Source organism: Gouania willdenowi, chromosome 22, assembly GCF_900634775.1.
Source record: "Gouania willdenowi chromosome 22, fGouWil2.1, whole genome shotgun sequence".
Lineage (NCBI taxonomy): Eukaryota > Metazoa > Chordata > Actinopteri > Blenniiformes > Gobiesocidae > Gouania > Gouania willdenowi.
Genome location: NC_041065.1, coordinates 31,431,074 through 31,447,240, shown reverse-complemented (window position 1 = coordinate 31,447,240; position 16,167 = coordinate 31,431,074). Strand labels below are relative to the sequence as shown.

The window sequence follows — 16,167 nt, the reverse complement described above, 5'->3', positions numbered from 1 at the left end:
TAACCAGATGTTTTGTCTGTAGCACAGTGGAGGGTCTTTGAAAATCACATGATCATCATTTTTAATCACAATTGTTGAAAAGTAAATCTTGATCTTTTCCAAACCCTGCAATTTTATAACAATTATTGAACACATTTTTCTCAAATTTAATGAAGATTGGTCACAAAGTCGAGGAAATTTAAAGACTGGATATTGACTATTACCTTATATATATTTATAGGGCAGAATAATGTTGAAATGGCTCGTTTTCCCACCTAAAAAGTTGAGATCAAACTGGTCTGTATTTGGCCCTTCAACTAATGCAGTTTAATTTAAACAAGAATAATAAGTAAAAATGATTATTTGTTTTATTAAGTACTAGGCATTTCAGGGGGCCCCACATGGGGTCATGACCCCAAGGTTGGAAAACCCTGCAGTCAATACTCGTTGATTTTGCAGTGTATAGTGTGTTAGTGTGACATTTAGAACAAAGCCTTAATCACCAGTTTGTAACTATAATACAGACATTAATGTCACAAAAATAGGATTTTATTTAACTTGATGAAAACTATTGTGCAGCATGTGTAGTGTAGTGTAGTGTAGTGTTGCGTTGCGTTGCGTTGCGTTGCGTTGCGTAGTGTTGTGTTGTGTTGCGTTGCGTTGTGTACCACTAGCTGTTTTCCTTCTTCACACACAGAACGAGATCCTATCAAAATAGAAACTTGTGAAACGTAGGAATGACAGCCGGCAGCATTCCTCAGGCTAACACACCTAAACGTTTGTGTAGCATCCAGTCAGTAACACGGGCTATGTTGGAAATGTCACACTAACGTACTATACACTACAAACTCAATGAGTACTGTATATGCTGTCTACTATATACTAGTAAAATGTGTAATTTCTACATTATTATGCCCTAGTTTACACTTCTACGTGTATATGTAATACAAAATATGTAAGAAACCAACAATATCCAAGCAATTAGTGACAAATATCAGTCCCACTAGGATCTGCACTTTACACTTCCTAGGTTTTGTAACCAATTTGTATTTAATTAAGGGAATTATTTTGTAATAATTTGAGGAAAATTTAAGGATTTTAGAAGAATTTTGAGTTTTTTCAGCTGTTTAACATTAAAAATTACTGCAATCATGCCGTATAAGCACCAGGGAAAACTGTGAGCCCCTGTAAATATTGTTGAGTTTTATTTACACTTTGATTTATGTTTTCTTTGTGATTTTTACTTTCTCCTACGTGCCAAATTGGATGCTCCAAAGGGCCGGATTAGGCCCCCAGGCCGTGAGTTTGACACGTGTTCTATATTGTTTGTCATTGTAATACAGACAAAACTTCTGGTTAACTTCAAGACAAGAGTCCAGTTTACAAAGGCATTAACAAAAATAAATAATAGAAGACACGGAGAGATGCTTTTATTTTGAAAAGGGAATGTTTGAATTTTTTTTATTCAAAAAATAAAAAAATAAATAGACTAAAAATAGAAATAAAAATAAATAAATAATGTTTAAAAAAAAAAAGGATGTGATCATGAAGCATGAGTCGTACGTTAGGATGACATTTCCAACACAGACACACTATGTGTCCTTAACCAACTGCCTTCAGAAAGCTGAGGTAAAACTTCTTCACAGTGTGAGTTTGAGTAGCTGTGTATCACACACACACACACACACACACACACACACACACACACACACACACACACACACACACACACACACACACACAGGCGCACACACAGAGGAAACCTGGTGTAATTGATTTCTGGAACTCACAAGGACGCTTTGCAGCATCCTTATTGTAAGTCATGTCTCCAGCTGAAGTAAGTTTACAGTGCTGCAGAGGAATCTATTCTCCCTCATAGACAGGTTCATAACGCTCATATTTCACCCTCAGCACACGCTGCAAACAAAAGCCACTGGAGCTGTTCCACACTGTGGAGCCCAGAGACGACACGAGGTGCCACATGTCCAAGACAAAACACATATTTCACAATAACAACTGCAGCACTACACACGTGTGGCGTGGACGACGGCCTGTTAGCTGCAGCTGAACACAGCGTTTCTCTGTTAATGACCAGATCAAACTTTGAACGTCCCAGTGTATCAGTGACGTTCTGAATGTCCAGATTCACCTTCACGTTCTACTGAGCCACAGGCACATGGTAGACCAGTGGTTCCTCATTGTTTTTGTCCCGTGTACCCCCTTTGCATTTTCATTAAATCCTGTGTACCCCCTCTTCATATAATAAGTACCCTCTCACAATGTCATATTCTCTTTCATTTGTGGAACAGTGGGTTCTCCTAAACCCCTAAACGTGTCTCAAACATTGGTTCCTTCAGGATTAAATCTTGAAATTCAAAACAATGAATGGAATTTAAAGTAAAATTTAGTTAAACTCCAACTTTTATGTGATTACTTTAATAGTAAGTAAATACAGTCTCATTTGTAAAATGTAGCTAATTATGGTGTATTATGTGATAAAATGGCCTCTACAGCAGAAGATAATTCTGTTTCAATAAATTACAATAAAATATAGTATTTTATTTCATTCATTTCTTTATTCCTTTCATGAAAATGCATTGTTGTACAAGACACATACGGTTCACACTTTATATATATTTAAGATAATATTAGACAGCTTTATCACTGTTCCCTTAACCATCACCTGAACTCCAGCATACTTTATATTTATTTAAGCATTTTTACAATGAACACATCCAATCAAAAATCAATTAGATACGATGCAAGTAGTTTTTTTCCAATTCCAAAATATTTTTGCAACATTTTAAATCTTTCTTTTGAGAATTCCAAGCTTTTACACCAGCAACAGATAAGAACATTTGTTTCAAATTTGTTTGTGCTTTTGGATATTTACGTCAATTCTGTTTTTCAGCTGGGGTTGCTAGGAGACAGTGTGACAAATCCCGCCGGTGAATTTCTAACTTGTATCATGATGTAGTGACCAACTGGTCACATGTAGGTGGCAGCAGAGCACCTTTAGATGAGAGATCACCCGTGATGGGCAGAGCTCAGAGGGAGAGGAAAGGAGTTTACGAGACAGAAAATGACGCGACAGAGTTGATGCTGAAGTTCTCACCAGTTCACACTCAACCAGAGCATGTGTGGAACTAAGTGAACTATTGAGAGTGTTGAGATGTAGAGAGAAAACGATCAAAAAAACAGGGTGAGCGGTGAGACTCGGCATGTCCATAATGAGGAGGAAGTTGCGTGTGTGGAGAATGACGGGGGGAGAGACTTGGAGGAACACAAAAATACAGTAAGAAATCCATTCAACTATGACATGGATAGTAAAATAATAATAATGTTTCCATCAAAAGTCTGGTCTCAGTGTTATTTTTATAGTTTTATAGAAGGAAACTAATGTTGAGGTGTCACTATAGCAAAAAATAAATAAATTTCTTCAAAGTCACTTTTCAGGAAAAAAAAAAAAGATGTTTTTCTCAGCTTTTTGTCACAAACTGGTGATTTGTGTGAAATTTGCCTCTATTCAACTACTGATTACAGTAGAACGAAACAAGCTAGAAACAAAATTATTTTTGCTGATGAAAGTAGAGTCTATAATCTTTCAGATGTCAGATTGTCATAGTACAAAATATTGTGTGGGTCTTGAAAAATCATCTAAAACACCTGGCTATATGAGGTTAGCTGCTCTGAAAAGGGCTGGCAGTGAATGACTTAAAGTCGTACCACATTCTATGATTTTCATCTTCAGAATTAAACAAATAACTTTTGTAAGTCCTGTGGAAAAGCTTTGTTTCTGGCTTTGAACATCTGAAGAGTGGATTTGTGTGATCAATAATATCTGCTTTAAAAATTTTTATATTAAAAAATAATAATAAAGACATTACGTTGCTGTGATTTTATTTAGCAATTTGACCAAAATAATTCCCTAAAAAGGAACGAGGAACATTTCCCCATAATGTTTTTTTAATTAATTGCTAAATCTTTCTGAGTACCCCCTGCAATGTGCTACCGTACCACTAGGGGTACACGTACCCCTGTTTGGGAACCTTTGCGGTAGAGGGAACAGCATAAAGCATCTGCCTGGAATATTCTCTCACAATTTATTTCTGAATATATTGAAACGTGTTTCATTCACGTTTATTTTTCAGCTTTTTGTAATTCTATGGAAATTTACAAAAACTGTTGATTGTTCTATGTTACAGTTCTATGTCTTACACATACTGTATGTAGTTAACAATTATTATTTCTACTTTATCTTTATCCAATATCTTTAGGATCATTTTACCATTAAAACACATTTAAACTAGGGCTGTACATACAGTATACTGACAGAACAAAGGCTCAGACGCCCACACCAAACATATTAATACTAATAATTTCATTGATTAGGGTAAAAAAGTGACTTGTTATCATTAGAGATGCTAACAGGAAGCTAACACAAGAGGAAGGATACGTTCTATGGGGTTATTTATTCTAGACTCTGTAAATGTGATTAATTATTATTGAACTTTAGTAATTGTTATTGACTTTCAGGGGGGAAAATTATAATTGTAATTTTAATTGTAAATGGAACAAATGCTGGTCAATGTAATTGTAATTGAGTTGTAAAATAATAATAATAATAATAATAGGCCATTCACATCTATAGATAGTCTTTATATCTGAATTAAATTGAATTTATTACCATTTTGCATTATATTCTTGTACATTTTAAATGACTGATTATTAGTTAGTTTGTTTAGTTCTTATTGTGTGTTTCTAGAAGTCCAAACACTCAGAAGTAATATGGTTCAAATTGTATAATTAAAAAATCTTGGATAGTTTTCTCTGAGTTGTACACAAACAGGTTTTATGTTTGTTACTTTTTGTTTTTTCTTCTCAAATAAAACAAATTAATGAAATTAAAATGAATAAACATGGATAATTCAAGACGTAATTGAAAAATGTAATTGACCCCACCCAACCCGTACTGTGTTGTTTACAGTGGAACAGTCACGACTCACACACACATATTTACAGGTTCCACCGTGTTGCGTTGTGGGCGTGACTGTTGTGAGATACTTAATGTACAGCGTTCCTCCACACCTGACCTCACCCACACAAAGAACAGAACGGTTGCAACTGGACCCCAGGGTCAAGCGTCCACGCCGTGAGGCCCCACCAGCACTCATTCAGCTCCCAGGCTATTATTAGCCGAGCTAGCCGAGCCGCACGCAACAGCTGCCGCTGCTCCGCAGCAGCTAGCAAGAACTCCTGCTGAGGAACACGTGAAGATGTTTCACTGATGAAAACACAGAATCGCTCTCATTCAGCAGACATAAAAAATAAAAGTTCATTGTTTAGAGTAGGGGTTCTCAACCTTAAGGTCACGAGACGCTGTGGCAGGGGGTTCGCCAGATGCATTCATGAAACTAAGAATATTCTTTTAACAATTTGAGCCCATTTTTGCTTATTTTAACTCTTTTTTTGCAACTACACCAAACTTACCATATTTTAAACCTATTTTAATCACTTTTTCTTGTCATATTTTTGCTTCTTTTAATGCATTTTTGCTACATTACTCCAATTTCTGCCAAAACTGCCAAATAATGGGCACGACAAATGGCGAATGTGGTTAAATAAGCATGAAATATGGTAAAAAGAGGTTAAAAGTGACAATAAAGGGTCAACATATAAAGTGGTGGAAAGGGTTTAGAAGTGTTTAAAAATGTTTTTAACCTTTTTCTCCAACTACACCAAACTTACCATATTTTAAACCTATTTTCATCACTTTTTCTTGTCATATTTTTGCTTCTTTTAATGCATTTTTGCTACATTACTCCCATTTCTGACACTTCTCCATCACGTTTCAATGCCTTTTCTGCACATTTTTCCACTTTCAAGACATTTTCAACACTTATAAACCCTTTCCACCACTTTTCCACATAATGTCACATATGTTGACCCATTATTGTCACTTTTAACCTCTTCTCATCATATTTCATGATTATTTTTTGCCAATTTAACCACATGAATAATTTGTCATGGCCATTATTTGCCAGTTTAAGCTATATTTTCTACTTTTTTCTGCCACCAATTATTAAAAAAATGTTTCATATCAACTTAACTTATGGATCATTTTACTATTTAAAAAAAATATAAATCTAGGGGTGAACTGACTGAAAAAAAAGGCTCAGACACCCACAGCAACATTATTAATACCAATATTTGAATTGATTAGGAAGCCTTACAATTTAACCAAGAGATGAAAAACAAGTTAAATGATAGATAATATGTATTTTACAGTTATTAATCATCATTAATCAAGTTTTTTTCGTGCACTTTCTTGCACTTTTTATTCATGTAAAACACATTGAGTTGCAAGTACAGACAAACAAAAACAAATACAAATACATTTGTTTTATGTGGTTATTTATTTCAGGCTCAAATTCTGATTAATTGTAATTGAACTTCAGTAGTTGAGAACGTAATTGTAATTTTAGTTGTAATTTGAAAAATAAATGTTTCTCACCATAATTGTAATGAAGTTTGAATTGAACATGGATAGTTGAATATGGAATTGGTGGGTGTAAATGGTAAAGTGAGGCTGTGTGGAGATGAATGGATGGAGAAAGATGACGTTGTGTCATCTGAAGAGAGAGAGAAAGCTGAAATGTGTCTGGCTGAGATTTAGGATGAGAATAAGAGACTAAATCACTTTTCTTTTTGTTTTTTTACTTCCCATTACCAGCCAAGAAACAGACGAGAATGGAGACGACAACTGGCACTTAAACATATCACCACACTCCCTTATCTCAGCAAACAAGCTGAGCGTGGACGCCCCACTTTTTGTGTACGACGTCTCCCCGTGTTCTAAACCTAATAACTCATCCACGTGGGTCACACTTAATATGATCAAAGCCCTGTTGCGTTGTCATAACGTAGCCCAGTGTGGGATTTATCAAGCATTCAGAGAAGTCTTCCTCTTCATCGCATCCTTTCTGGATTCCTGTAAAGCTTGTTTCTTTCTACTTGTCCTGTCTCTCTAATTCCAGGCCTATATTCTCAGAAGGCAGGTTGTTAGAGGCAGCAATGAAGGGATTGTGCTGTGCAGCAGAAATAAATGCCCCCCGGGGAATGATTTGTCTTGTTCCTGTCTGCCTGGCAGACTCCATGCTTATCCAGGGGAGCTCCTGAGCATGTGCGAGACAGGACGGCACAATAGAGATTTATCTATCAGCCTCTTCCATATGCCAGGTGTCTAATTCACACAGCTTAAGTCAAGAGTCGCTGCTAATATGTAAACAGTGAAAGAGAAGTGCACGCTCATCTTCTCCCTGTGCAGCGCAACGTTTATAATAACGTCTGCTCAAATATCACATATTTATTTACAGTTTAGCTAATTTAACTAGTACTAGTACAATCAGGGGGAAAAACCAGTACATTTAACATTATTGTGCCCAATGTTTGCATTTCTACTTATACATAAAATACAAAAATATGTAAGATACTGACAATATCCAAGCAATAAGTGACAAATATGTCATATTTTGTCATAATTTGAGGTTTTTGTAAACATTTTCTAACAGTTTATGATTAAAATGACTAATTGTGCAACATAAGCACCAGGAAAACTGTGAGCCCCTGCAAATATTGTTTAATTTTTACTGTCTCCTGTGGGCAGAATGTGATGCTCCAAAGTTATCATTAGAGATGCTAACAGGAAGCTAACACAAGAGGAAGGATACGTTCTATGGGGTTATTTATTCTAGACTCTGTAAATGTGATTAATTAGAATTGAACTTTAGTAATTGTTATTGACTTTCAGGGGGGAAAATTATAATTGTAATTTTAATTGTAAATGGGAAAAATGCTGGTCAATGTAATCGTAATTGAGTTGTAAAATAATAATAATAATAATAATAATAATAATAATAATAATAATAATAATAATAATAATAATAGGCCATTCACATCTATGGCTCGTCTTTATATCTGAATTAAATTTAATTTATTACCATTTTGCATTATATTCTTGTACATTTGAAGTTACTGATTATTAGTTTGTTTGTTTAGTTCTTATTGTGTATTTCTAGAAGTCCAAACACACAGAAGCAATATGGTTCAAATTGTATATTTAAATTTTCTCTGTTGTACACAAACAGGTTTTTTGTTTGTTCCTTTTTGTTTTTTCTTCCTTCTCAAATAAAACCATGAGTTTACCACTAGTGCTTTAAGTTTAGCCAAATGTATGAAAATAATCAACATTCAATGTTGTTTTGGCGCCGTGCATTACGTTTAATCTGATTGGTCGGATATGACGTGATGCATTTGATTTCATTTTTTGTAGTTTCACATTGTCCATTGATCATTTTAATAATAAATAAATAATTTACTCAGTAACAGTTGTGTGTAGAAATGTAATAAATTACTTCTTTTAAAATGTGCTTCACAAGTGAAATGACTGATTTAGAAATCTACTTCAGTACTTATAAAAGCAACTCATCTACAGTAACGTGAATACTTGTAATCCATTACTTTCACCTCTGCTGAAGTGGAGGATCATGGGAAACGTTCACACTGATTGATGACTGGCAGGTTTGAGGAGGTGATGCTTTCCCCATCGGGAGCGATCAAACACACGTTTCTCCAGCTGTCCTTTTCCACTCCCTCTCCTTCTTTCCTTGTGGGTGACAACTGGCTCACCAGCAGTCGTTTCCATGTCCAGATTGCAGAACCAGTGGATGATTTCTGGTCCATCGCCTGGCCAAGGTGACCTTTGCCAAAAATCAGGAAACGAAGGCTTTGCTGTGGAGCGTGAAAGCTCTGAGAAGGAGGAATGTTGCACAGGCGGTTCATGTAGATTCCTTTTCCACCATCTTGGCCCTTGGAACCTGTTACGTTTGTTTAAAGCAGGGCCGTTAAACTGGTTTTAGTTCAGGGGCCAAATATGGAGCGTTTTGATCTCCAGTGAGCTGCAGATTTTAGGTGGAAAAACTAGCAATTTCTACAAAAATGTTCAATTTCATGTATAATTTAAATATATAAAGTGTTTAAGGAGCAGACAATATCCAAGCAATAAGTGACATTTATCAGGATCTTCACTTTCCATGGGTTTTGCAACCAATTTTGATTTAATTTAGGGCACTTTTGTCAAATTCTTAGCAAAAAAATGCAAGATTTTGTAAAAATGTTAGTGTTTTTTCAACAATTTCAGGATAAAAATCCTCCTGCAAAATTGAACCCTGCAAATAATGTGGTGGTTTGGGCCTTGGGTTTGACACAATGTGCAGGCTTAAAGCTTTCAGATGGAGACCCTCATCCACACCATTCTTCAGCTAAACGTGAAATCGTGGTGTTCTCCTTCTCATTTGGCCCTTCCTGACCCTGAGTCAGCACGAGGATGTCAAACATGATGTATAGAGGTGCACAACCCCCCCCCCCACCCCCCCCACCCCTACCCCCACCCAACCACACCACACTCACTGTAATCCTGGGAGTGTTTGGAGCAGGAAAACCAAACTAAATCTCACAATAATGTGAGTCCCCATCATCAAGTTGAATATGAAAAGCTGTGTGAGTGTTGTTGTTGGGATGCCCACATTGTTTTTCTTTTCATTCCTGCAAAATTAATAAGTAGGAAATCCAATTTCTCCATAAATGAAACAGTCAGGAAGAAATAAAAGCTTTAAATGACAACAAAGACACAGAAAACAAACCTCCACCAAGCACCAAATCTTTTTTAGATATTGTCATTTATCTGGATCAATGATACTGATCATGGTACAATTGATTATTCACACTTTAAAGGTTTGGAAGAATGTGTTATGCCTATTAATAAGCGTACTGTAGGTATGTATGGACATGAATGGAATATACAATCTGGATCTGATCTGGATGGTGAAATGACTGGTAAAGTTTTATAAAGATTGATGAATTGCAAACTGAAATATGAACGCTTGAAATGTTGCCGTTGAAGAGAGAGTTATTTTCCAATTATTGAAACTGATCCAGAATCAATATATTGTTCTGGATCCGATCTGGATGAAACTCTGAGATAGTTGAGGAACCAAACCAACAAAATTGTCTTTTATGAACCGCAATATTCCTTTGAAGTTTCCCTGAATAATTATTATCAATTATTTAAAAAGAAAGAATCTTGCTGGAATAAAATAGTCAAGAAAACTTTAAGGAAAACATCAAAGCATTTAGCAGACGCCTTTTGAAGAAGACTGGCAGTTAGCAGTCTAAACATGTCTGGAGATCAAAGTACATTTCCTGATGAACAGCTGTCTGAATAAATTAAACCTTAACACATCGGTCATAATTCGTTGGCACATTTTAAAAACAAACACATAAATTAACGTGAGTGCAAATATTAAAATGACGAAGAAAAAAAAAGTTTTTCTTTGATTTACAAAAGCAATAAAAAAAAATGCAACAATCAACAAACTCAGCAGACGACCACCACAACAATGAATAAATAATATAAATACCAACGACTGGTGCTTCCACCTTGGTTATGGAGGTAGTAATTCATAGCGAGGGCGGCGTTGGCCTCCGTTGCCGTGGATGACATCACATGTTTTATGAATGAAGTGCATCAGTGTGTTTGAATGTCTCTGAGAATAATTCTCCTGAAGAAGAGCAACGAATAAATCCAACGCTCTGAAAACACGTTTCTGTCCACACAAACCTTGCGTTATCAGGTAAATTGAATCCTGAGGCGTTTGGGATGAAATAATGATTCTGACAAATGGCGGAGGAGGTTTGTGCACATCAACACTGTATGTATCCCATTGTGCAGGTTTTCATTCATTTGGGCTGAATGTTGCACTTTTATGATCCAAGTTCTAGAACTTTTTTTTTTCTTTGGCAAAACAAGTCGATTCACTAAAAAACTGAAAAGTGACTTAATGAAAAAAATGAATAATGTTTAAATGTTTTGCACTTTGAGGGACATTTTTAGTTTGTGTTTGTGTTTGTGTTAGTACAAGAATTATGTCGACACATGTTCTGGACTTTATTGTTAACAGTATAGTGCAGTTCAGAATGGTTTTTGTTTTAATTATTCCTCATTTAAAAAGGCCATTGCAGCAGCATGTTTTTGAGAATATACTGTAGGGGGGGAAGCTGCAGCTGGCCACTAGTGTGGACTGAACAACAATGGGGAAATACCAGTGTTCTGAGGGTAATGGCTCGCAGCAACATATTGGGAACAAAAGAACTATGAACTACTTCATTGTGGAACTGTGAGGTTAGTTCAACATTTTGAAATATGAACTTAACTGAAGTAGTTCATTTTAAAAATGTGTGGACTGAACTTCATGTAGAAATTGAACTTTCCCAACACTGACAGGTAGGATGCCTCTTCCAGTCCAAACACATGCAGCTTGAATTGTTCTGCAAAGATGGATGGAAAGACATTTAAACAGTAGCAGCAGCTCCGTGGGAAACTCCACTGACATTTGAAACAACTGCTTACGTAAAGGTCCTCAAACTGTTTCAGTCTGCAGAACTAGTTCATTTTTTACATTTCTGTTACTTAAAGATCTGTTTTTACAAATGTGGTCTAGAACCTTTTACAGTAAATGCACCTATTAGTAGATTATTTTGCACCATATTTGTTTTATTAAGTTATAGCCTGTGTTCCTCCATTTTGAAATCATGTGATTGATGATGTCACAAGGCCCCACTGCCTGTAAACATCCCATTGTTTTCTATTGGAGTGAAACATTCAGCCTGATTTTTAGATCATTTAGCAGCTTTTTAGATTTTTTAGCAGCTTTTTCACTCAAAATGACAGCTTTTGCTGCTTTTGGTTGCTATAAATGGTGGTTCTCAAACATTTTTGTCTCTAGAACCCCCTTTGTCTTACTTTTGAATCCAAGTACCCCCTTTGTGCGACTAAAACATTTTGCTGAAAATTCTGTGAAAAAACAACTATAGAGCATAATAATGGAATGAATGAGTGCTAACGTGCATTGTAAACAAGTGGAACAAAACAGCATTTGATGTCTTCTGGATATATTTATTCCTATAGTTTTTATCATTTACAGTCATCTCCCTTCTGATGGGGGACCAACACTAACCTTTATATTATTAGTTCATGTTCTCATCAAAATCATTGTCATCATTTTGTGTGTTTTTTTTAAATCATTTTGTGTTGTTGTTGGTATTATTTGAATTATTCTCAGTTTTTGGTGTCGTTTGGTTGTTTCCATGTCATTTTGTATCTTTCTAGGTTATTTTTGTGTATAATAATGTAATGATAATAAAACAATAATAATAAATTTTATTTATAAAGCACTTTTCAGACAAAGAAAATGCAGCTCAACACAACACCCACCCTCCAAAAAGACAGTCAAACATACACAAAATGGCAAACAGGATCAAAATAAAGACACAATGATGACAATGGCACGTGCACGGCTACAGAGGCTCCACTGGTCTGGACCAGGAGATCCAGAGGGCTCCATGAGCAAACACTGGATGAGAAAAGAAATAATTCAAAGATAGAACAAATGGTAGTCCCAAAACAACATTAAAAAAAAAGCTAAGAGACGGGACTTGGATAAGCAAACTGCTTCTCTCGTCTCCTTTTCGACATGGACAAAACAAAAAAAAAAAAAAAGGGATAACAAAACTTCTGTGAATGCAATCATGTCGGATATAAACTGAATAAATAAATAAAAAATGAACAAGATATGATACATGATTAAATTAACAAACTAGAATGAAATAGACACAATAAGAAAATAAAATAAAATAGAAGAAATAAAGCTTAAAATGACAACAATAATTAGTTAAAAGCTAAATTAAACGTGTGTCAGGACACGTGCAGCAGAATTCTGTAATAATTATACACCTGAAATAGTCTTTTTAGAAACCAGGGCATTACAGTAATTGATTCGACTGGTGATAAAAGCATGCATTAACATCTCCGTGTTGACCCGAGAGAGAATAGGGCAGACTCTGGTAATATTTTTTAAATGATAAAAACCCAGTTTTGCTACGTTTTTATTATGAGGAATAAAGATCAGCTCAGAGTTCAGAATAACGCCCACGTTTTTAATTTGTGCAGAGGGAGTTAAAGATGTAAGATGGCTTGTAATTTAGGTGAAAGTATCCAGGATTGTGATATCTAAAATACAGTTAAAAATAGCATCCATTGGACTGGTGTCACCAGGAGACACAGAGATATACAGCTGGTTATCGTCAGCATAACTGTGAAAGTTTACTCTGTGTCTCCTGATGACATCACCAAGACGGAGCATATGTAGATTAACTATAACAGGGCCTAAAATTGATCCCTGTGGTATATCACATGTTATTTTACGAACCTTAGAGGAGAACAAATCTAACACTTACCATGAAAGGTCTGTCTGTGAGGTAAGAGAAGAACCAGAGAGGCCCACCAGATGTTTGAGTCTATCTAAAAGAATGGTGTGGTCTACTGTGTTGAAAGCGGCACTAAGATCCAGCAGAACCAACACCGTTTGTTGTTTAAGGTCAAAGTTTACTCTAACATCATTTAAAGTCTTGAGGAGGGCCGTGGTGGATATTTGTTTAAAGCACCATAATGTGTGCAGCCACTTCAGATGTGATGTCGTGATCTTGTGTAAGTTTCTCTCATTTAGTGCGTCTGTGTTGTCCTTTTGTGTGTTGCTGGTAATAGTAAGTATTTTGTTTGATATTAGTGTTTTTGGTGTCATTTTGTGGTTTGTCTGTTATTATTCATTATGTTTTTGTCTTATTTTGTGTGTTTTTGTTGTCGTTTTGTGAGTTACTGGTAATATTTAGTATGATAATCATTTTTAACTAAAAATAAACATCATAAAATCCCATATTTTTAATGCTTTCATTTGTTAATCTCTCTCTCTCGCTCTCTCTCTCTCTCAAGTACGTGGTGTAGTGCCATCACATACCCCTAGGGTTACACATACCACCATTTGAGAAACACTGCTCTAAATAATCAGGAAAAGTTAAAGATGCTGATGTAAACTATAAAAACATTTGTGATTCCAAAAAATTCTGTGAGCTCAGGGGGTGACAGTTGCAACTCTGCGGTTTGGTAGTCGACAATGAAGCAGAGTAGAAGAGCTCTCCACAGTGACCTTTACTTTCCCTTAAACAGTGCACTGACACGCTTTGGTTGCTAAAGTTAGCGAGTAATCACGGACAGTTGAAGACACACAAACCCTGAGAATGGAAGTCCCTTTGGGTGGGGGTCCTTCAACAGTCCGTGATTACAGTGGAGGATCCCTTTAAGTAACAGAAATGTAAAAAATGAACTTGAACATTGTCTAGTTCTGCAGACTGAAACAGTTTGAGGACCTTTACGTAAGCAGTTGTTTTAAATGTCAGTGGACTTTCCCATGGAGCTGCTGCTACTGTTTAAATGTCCTTCCATCCATCTTTGTAAAAGCAGTGGAGAATCCTTTTAAAAGTCTTCTTCACACCTTTAGTCTTTGTCCTGATTTCACAACACTTGAGTAATCTTGCTATGCACTAACTAGGCCAAGCAAATTTTGTGTATTTGTCAAGTCATGCTTAAGACTCGCGTTAGGATGAATAGTAGGTGTATTATGAGTATGTGAAGAAAGGCTGAGGCTGCCTGAGGGACATTTGTTTCTGTTGTGCTGCTGCACTACTCGTACCTTCCCCAAAAAATGTGTAATGACCCAGATTTGTGTCGGCAGTTTTCTTTCTCTGCAGTCACTGAACCAGCAGGGACGTGAAAATCTGCTTTATATTAGTGTGCAGGGCTGGACTGGGCATCTGGCATACACCAAGCATCGTCTCAGTGGACCGTCGACCTGAAGTGGGAGGTCCGCTACAGGTTTTTTTTTTTAATCGAGGCAGACATGGTAACAGGTGGCCGAAAGTGGTCCAAAACGTTGCAAGAAAAGAGTGAAAGTGACTAAAATGGGCCAAAAGCAGTCAAGAGTGGCCAAAAAATAGGGACATAAAGAGGAACCAGCTGATATGTAATGGCAACGGGAAAGTTAAATGGGAAAATGTGGCTAACAATAGTAAAAAAGGGTACAAATATGGAACAAAAAGAGGCAAAATGTAGGAAGAAAGGAAACAAGTGTCATTTATTGGGCAAAAGGAAGCTTATTTGGATGCAAAGTGGCCAAAAATGGTCCAAAAGTGGTAAAAGAATGGCAAGAAAAGAGTGTAAAGTGACTAAAATGGGATAAAAACAGTAAAGAGTGGCCAAAAAATAGGCAAATAAAAGGAACCAGGTAGTATGTAATGACAAAGGGTTGTTTAAATGAGCAAAATGTGGCAAACAATTGTGAAAAAGGACAAAAATGTGCAACAAAAAGAGGCAAAATGTAAGGAAAAAGGAAACAAGTCATATTATTGGGCAAAAGTTAGCTGATTTGGATGAAAAGTGGCCAAAAAAAAATTAATAAAAGGACAAAAATTGGATAAAAGTGTCAAAAAGAACTTGCATAAATGGACAAAAATAGGAAAAAAAGATGCTTAGTAAGAAGCTAAAGTGTGAAAAAAAGTGTCAGAATTTTTAGAAAAGGGGCAAAAATGGGACAAATTAAATAAAAAAGGGGTAAAATATCCCCGTTTTAAGGTTTTCTGGGGGAATAATAATTAATAATAAGACATAAAGAGCCACATGTTGAGCACCACTGACTTCATAACAGATTCTACATGGTGTCTCTGATAATGTAGGGGCTGGTCTGGACTGAAAACGCCACGGCTGAATTTTGGTCACAGTCTACCCGTTAGTGTGATAGTCTTATCAGGCCCAGTGTGTGTGTGTGTGTGTGTGTGTGCTATCTCACACTGCTTTGCCTCAACAGAGACACTGACTTCCTGTGACTCCTGCGGCTCCAGCTCCAGAGGTTGAACAGCAACAAGCTACTGAGGACCTCCATTGTCTGCAGCAGAAAAAAGCCACTGCGCTCCCCCCGGCTCTTTGTCAGAGAATTACCAGCCTCTCTTCAAAAGAGGCTAAGTGCACGTTCATTAATTATCTTCATCCTTGTTAATTGGATTAATTGTTGAATGGAAAGCATGTTATTAAAAATGAGGGAAAACACAAGGGGCAAAAGGCGGATTATTGTCATTTCTTGTTTACTTTCAGGCAGTCAGAGGAGAGGATACACACACACACACACGCACGCACACACACACACACACGCATGCACGTACACACACACACATCACACAGACGAA

At 36.4% G+C, this 16,167-nt stretch overlaps 1 protein-coding gene across 1 annotated transcript in view; it reads left to right on the top strand.

The window, feature by feature from the left end:
- The window catches only part of pacrg (PARK2 co-regulated), a 202,344-nt gene extending 186,420 nt beyond the window's left edge, over positions 1-15,924 (top strand). Inside the window, exon 6 of the mRNA XM_028437158.1 lies at positions 15,792-15,924. The gene's annotated coding sequence lies outside the window, so the exon portion shown is untranslated. The remainder of the gene's footprint in view (positions 1-15,791) is intronic.
- The last annotated feature ends 243 nt before the right edge of the window (positions 15,925-16,167 follow it).